Source organism: Sturnus vulgaris, chromosome 9 (genome assembly GCF_052056855.1).
Source record: "Sturnus vulgaris isolate bStuVul1 chromosome 9, bStuVul1.hap1, whole genome shotgun sequence".
NCBI lineage: Eukaryota > Metazoa > Chordata > Aves > Passeriformes > Sturnidae > Sturnus > Sturnus vulgaris.
In genome coordinates this window covers 6,387,899-6,394,566 of record NC_142251.1, presented here as the reverse complement: position 1 = coordinate 6,394,566, position 6,668 = coordinate 6,387,899, and positions in this window count along the sequence as shown.

Sequence of the window (6,668 nt, the reverse complement as noted above, 5' to 3'; positions counted from 1 at the left end):
GCAGCGCAGCCCTCGGAAGCATCCCAGAGAAATATAGTTCTTGATTAGTGTATTTTCATCTCGTTCTTAGCGGAAGACAGTTTGTAAGTACCTGCTAATGTTAGTGCTCTTTAAGGTTTCAATTGTTCTAGGGGGTTTGCCATTGACTTTTTCATTATTTACCTACTGAATCAAAGTAAGCAAATGCCATCTGTTTCCCTGCTGCTATCATCTTCACTTTTAATTATCCGCCCAGCCGCCTAATAGAGATGATATTAAACTAAATCTTTTTGACATTAAAAGTAATTATCCCCAAACCAATATTACAAGAATGAAAATTACCACCACCACTACCCCCCCTTCAAGAAAAAGGCACATTCCTCCTAGTCCAGGCAACCTCTTCAGATCCAGAGAGAGGAAAGGGAGACGGAACTCCCGTTAGCTCGGACTTCGCAAGTATTTGAAACATTATTAACTCGATTTCCCCGCTCCCAGTGGGGGAGGAAAAAGCGACAAGAGAGAAAGATTTGTGGAACAAAATAAGGGAAATTCGGGGCTCCGCGCACTCCTGCGCGGGTTCCTCTCCGCCCGCAGTGGCACGGGGAGAACCCGCACCGGGGCGGGCGGCGGGGCCGGGGCTGCCTGACCCCTCTGGGATCCTCCAGAGCCCGCGCAGGCACCAACCCCCGGCTTTTGGGGAACAGCACATCCTAAGGACACAGACACGCGGCCCTCGAGGGGCTTCGCACCATCCAGCGGCGCCGGCCGTGCGCACCGCGCTGGCGTTGCGGGGACGGTCATTAGAGGGACAGTGGGTCGGGGCCGTGGGGAAGGGGCACGGAGGGTCCTCTGACAGATGGCCGCCGGCTGAATTACCTCCACAGAGTAATTTCGCTTACTCTCAGGCTTCTCCGCCATTTCTCCTCCGACTCGCTTTAATATGAGCCGGAGCCGCGTCCCCCATTTCCTTTAATATGTGCTAAACTGAGCTAATTTTAATTGCATGTTTCAACTTTGCTAATTAAATAGAGTGGTCTAATTAAAAGTGACTAGGGAACAGTTTTAATTCAACCCTCTACTTTTTTAACAATCCATTATGCAACAAATCCAGGGTAAGCCCTCCCTTTAAAAAAGCTACAGATGATTGAGTTTTTACACCTTTTTACACGCTCACAATGGGGAGATTTGACCCAACATATGTAGCGCTGGGGCCGGGCCCCCCCGGCTCCCCGGCGGGGCATCGCGACCGAGCCGCCTCGCTGCTGCTGCCCCGCCTGAGCGCGGCTGGACCCGGGGGCTTCCCGGGGCCTCCCCGCTGGAAGTGCGGAGACTATTAGCCCAGCAGAGGTTAGAGTAGCACATCCCCAAGACAGCAGACCAGGATTTGGGAAAATCGGGCTCTTTACACGCTTCATCTCTTCACCAAGTGCTCATTAGGTTGTTAACCTCTGGTTCACATGAAAGGGGCATGTGATGAATCCCCTCCCGAACAAATGGGCGCATCCCCCTTCAGGCACTGAACAAAGCCCTTAAAATAACTGCACAAGAAAGCCTTTAGTTGTTACTCTAAAATTTCTTTTCTCTGAGAGCTTGTGCCCATCCACACACACGCACACCGATACACAGAAAGAGGAAAAAAAGCTCACACACGCAAAAATCTATCCATCACCCTCCCTCGTGTGCTGGAGCTAAAAATTAAAAATCCGTGGTCCGTCCCCAGGGCCTTCGGCGCTGGCTGATGTCCCCCGGGTTTGGCTGAAGCTCGGACTGGAGCTTCCCAAGTGAGGGGAAGGAAATCTTAATCGCTTTAGCGGGGCGGGCGGGGGAGCAGCCTGTGCCTGTGGAGGGGGAAGGCCACGCGTCCCGGCAGGGGACAGCGCTCTGCGGGGTACGGGGGTGTGGGGGTGCCCATGCCAGCCCCCAGCTCTGCTCTCCCGTTCTTCCACCCGTCAGAGAGATGCTGAGCGGATCCACAGCGGAGGAGGGCGCGGGCAAGAGCTCCCCTTTACTTGTCGGGGGAGAGTGGCGAAGGCCGGGAAATCTTGGAGGGAGCCCGTGCCCCGGGTGTCCCCACTCTGTCCCCGGCCCCGCTCTGCGCTGGAGCGAGAGTGAAGATCGGGTCCTCTCCCAAACCAGACGGGCTCAGCCTCCGGAGCCAGCGCTGCCTGCTCGGGGCTCGCTGCCCACGGAGGGCCGGCCAAAGAGCCGAGCCTGGCTCCGCATTCCCACCGCTCGCCTGTGGATTTGGGGCTCTTTAAGACCTTTGCTTTTCTCTCCCTCCCTCCTTCTCCCTCTCCCTTTTTATTTCCCAGCCCCTCGGGCATGGATTAAAGTGACAGACAATTTTCCCCTCGCACCTTATTGATGGTTAAATGCACTCTGAGTTAATGCGCGGGAAGCGAGGAGGGAGGGGGGGCTGTCCCGGCAACGCTGCGAACCTCGGCGGGCGGACGGAGCGGCCGCGGGCCGGGGGCGGCTCGGCACGGGCAGCGCCGCATCCCCGCGCAGGCGGCTCCGCGGCGGCGGAGGCTCCGGGGGATGCCCGTGGGGACACGGGGACACCGGGACACGGGGGCACCGGGACACAGGGACACAGGGATACGGGGGCACAGGGACACGGGGGCACGGGGATACGGGAACACGGGGACACCGGGACACGGGGACACGCGCGTGTGCCGCGGCCTCCCGGCAGCCGCGGGGACACGCGCTGGCCCCGCCGGGAGCACGCAGGTACCGCGGGGGCAGCAGCCCAGAGCCCAGAATGACTCGGGAAAGCCCCGCTCTACTAATTCACCGTAGGGCGCTCCGAGAGGTTCATTAAAAAGGCTCTTGTCAGCTCCCTAACGATCCGAGAGCTTTTTAATTATATTTTATATTCCCCTACCCGTCTCCTAACTTCAAACACATGGTAAAAAGGATTTGCTGTTTTGTTTCAGGTAAAACCTAATAATTAAAATTCAGACCCCGTCCCATGCATCTGCTTCGCCTTTGCCAAATGAATTGAAGGGAGAGAGAAAAGCGATTTCATTGAGATCACAGATGGGGTGCAGGTTTTTGGAAGAAATTTGAGAAACACCATTGTCCAGAATCAAAACTCTATGTCTTGCCCCACAAAGGGGGCTGCTTTAAGCCCCTCAACTTCTATGGGGCTTGTTTTTTAAACTTTAAGTGTTCCGCACAATAAGCTGCCACTAAAATGTCACAACCACTCTAATTCCAAGTGTGTCTCACTGCAAAGGGTGCAGAAAAATGAAGGGAGCAAAGGGAAGGAGTGTAATTAAAAACCCTGGAGCTCCCTCCTGCCTGCTGGGGCCCGGCGACCGGTCCGGGGCGGGGGCGGTGGGGAAATGCCCCCGCCCGTGGCAGCGGCACGGACACCCCAAGGTGCGGGACCGCCCCCCCCGCGCCGCTCCCGCATCTGCCCGGCCACATCCCGGCTCAGCACATCGCTGCGCTTCCATATTTCGGAGGCTAAATTATTTCATTAGCCGAAAGCAGAAGATTAATCCTTTTATTTTTATTCATGATCATGACAGCCCCGGTCGGATTTGCCAGAGGATTCCCCCCTTCAATGTTTATTGCCCCAGGAGCTCAGGAGCCGAACAATCCTGACGGAACGCGATAGATAAACACAGTCTACTATCGTTTAAAGAGACATTTCGAGGGGGTTTGCGCAGGGGCGGGAGGGCCGCTGTAACAGCGTCATCAAAAACCACACGCACTTGGGGCAAAAAATGATTCTTGTACTCTTTTTCCAGTTCACATGCGGTATTTAAGGGGCCCTTATACAAACACAGACTCCTTTCAAGTTATTGATGAGCCATCCGCAATCTCCCACGGCACCGTCCAGCCCCGGCCGGTGCCATCAACCCCGCGGGACCAGGCAGCTCTGGGGCGATGCCCGAGCATGTGGCTCCATTTGTTTGTTTGGTTGGCTGTTTGTTCATGGGTTGTTGTTTTGGGTTTTTTTTCCCCCGGGAATGCCCAATTTTTCCTTGCTCGCCCCTCGCCCAGCGCTGGGCTGAGCGGTCCCATCTCCGCCCACGCCCGCGGGGGAAGGCGCGGCACTGAGGCTTCTCGCCTCTTTTGACTTCGCAGTAATTATTTTAAAAAATAATTTTAAAATAATCTTTAAATAATTTTAAAATATTTTTTTTGGTGGAGGTGCGGGCAGAGCCGGGCCGGGGTGCGGAGTCAGGGCGGCCGAGGAGGGAAGGGAAAAGAAGGGAAGGGAGACCCGCGGGGGCGGCTCCGCGCCCGGCGGCCGCCACAGCGCTCCGGTGCCCCCGGGAATTCTGCCCCGAATTCTGCCCCGTCCCGCCCGGGAGAGGCCAAAAAGAGGCTGCGGGTCCGGCCGGTCCCGGGGCGAGCCCGGGAGGTGCCCTGGCCCCCATCCCGCTCGGCCAAGCCAACATCTCAGCATCGCCCGGGGAGCCGCGAGGTGCGAAGGCGCCGCAGCACCCGCATCAAGGCGGGGATCATTTTTTAGTGTTTTTGTTTGTTTATTTGGTTTGGTTTTCCCACGTTAGACGATACTGCAACAACCAACAACTCACCTTCGTCTAAATCTTGAAGAAGTATATTTCAGCAAAGGAGTCCTCTCTAAATCGCAGGTTATACTTCAATTCTAAAAAATAGCTCCCCCCCTTTTTCCTTTATTACATCTACAAAATTATAAATTATTTTGTTCTTCTACATCAGCGAGTTTATAGTTGTTGTTTAAAAAAATTCCATCTCCATTGACACCACAGTTTGGAAATGCTTTCCCTTACTCAATCAGTCTTAATTAATCAGGACACATAAACAGGCAATTAGGCCTGCACAAAATTAAAACTATTCTTAAGTACACATCAGAATAATTTTTAAACTCCTAAAATAGCTGTAACAGAATGGGGGTTTTCAAATGACAACAAATGAGGTCTACCTGTAAATTTAGAAAAGGCAAGATGAGGAGTAGGATGCCATAATTACAAGGTATAAAATTAGTAACTCATGCTAATGGGGACTGTGACAGTACATTAAATAAAGCATAGAGGCAAATAGAATGCAAGAAACTACATTTGTAGGTGAATGAAAACGTACTTATATATTCACTACTTTATAAAATTTTAATAATTTAAAAAAATCACCCAAGTAGCACTACCCTGTTAGAAGAAAAGTGCATAAAAAGGACAGTAACGAAGAGAAAGTAATGTCACAGGTAAAAGACTAAGATTGTAACCAAAACCTTTTGAAGACACTATCTTAGATCCTCAGAGCACACATGTATCTGACTTTAAAAGACTAGAGAATGCCCACAAGAAGTAGTTGAGCCATGTGAGCCAGTACATTAAAGGATGTAATTGGAAGACAGACTCAAAGTAGGAAACTAGAAAAGAAAATCAGAAAATCCATGGAAATTTAACTTTTGGAAGACACAAATCTTGAATTAAACAACTGACTGACTGCAAGGAAGAACTACCAAAGATGTAAAGGACAATAAAAAATATCACAAACAGGAAACCTGCCAGAAGATAATTGGACCAATATATTTTCATGGTGTAAAAGACTCCTTTTATTAAAAATAGAAAAACGAAGCTAGTCATTTGTAGTGGTGTTTACTACAGTGGAGACATATTTTCTTGAGTTTAAAAAAAAAAAAAAGTAACATTCAAGACTGATAGCTGGAAGCAGAAAGCAAAAATTTTCACAGTGAGAGGATTCCAGCCATATCCCCAAGAATCTGTGTGGGAACCTGTGTTATTCAAGGTACTCAGCCACCACTGCCTGGAGAAAGGAATCAGTGGTGAGCTGTGGATATTAATAAATAACACAAATCCATTCAAGTTGAGTGGATGGAAAGGGAACAGCCATGAACTGGATGTGGAATCCTGGGAAACACTGTCACAACATGGAGCTGGGAAAACAGCAAAGGAAACTCAGTGGTACCAAGTACAAAATAACAATCCTGTTAACCAATAGTTTGGTAATCACAGGAACTAAAGAAGCCTCCTTCTATAACCAGCAGTTGAGTGACATTTTAATTGAATTATATTAAGGCTGCAGTGTGACTTTGGTCTTTATTACACGTGAAAGAATCCACAGAGGAAAGCCCTGACTAAGGAGTGGATTCTCTGTTATGTAACGAGACATTAAAACACTCTGAAACTGGTCTGGAGTGACTCCCAAGAGTTGGATCTGGAGTGAACCTTGCCTTCACTGTACACACTCCAGGGACCTTCCATCTGCTTTCTTGTTTCCTGAATTCTGGGCTGCAGACTTTGACCGGATTTAAGGAAATTTCAGACAGCTAAACCTTTATAGCATTTAATTTGCTTGGAAAAAAATAAATATGTAAAATGCAAAGGTAGTAATAAGATATTTAAAAAAGTATTTCCAGGAGCCTGATCGATTTCATCCCACATAAACCAGCAGTGCTGTCAGAAGGAGCAGCCTGGCCTTCCTCTTCCTCTCATCTTCACTCGACTACCATCAGGGAGCTGCATCAGCCTCAAAACTGCTCCAGGAAAAAAAAGGGTCACTTTCTAATTAGTTTGCCTGGTCTCAGTGCAAGGTGGGGGCAGAGATGGCTCTGATGGCAGAAGTATACACCTATATCAGACTAAACTGAGTATAAAACTGCCTAGATCCTGACACGTTTAGTGCTAAATTGGATATTCCTCCAGCTTTGTCATCTGTGGGGGAAACAG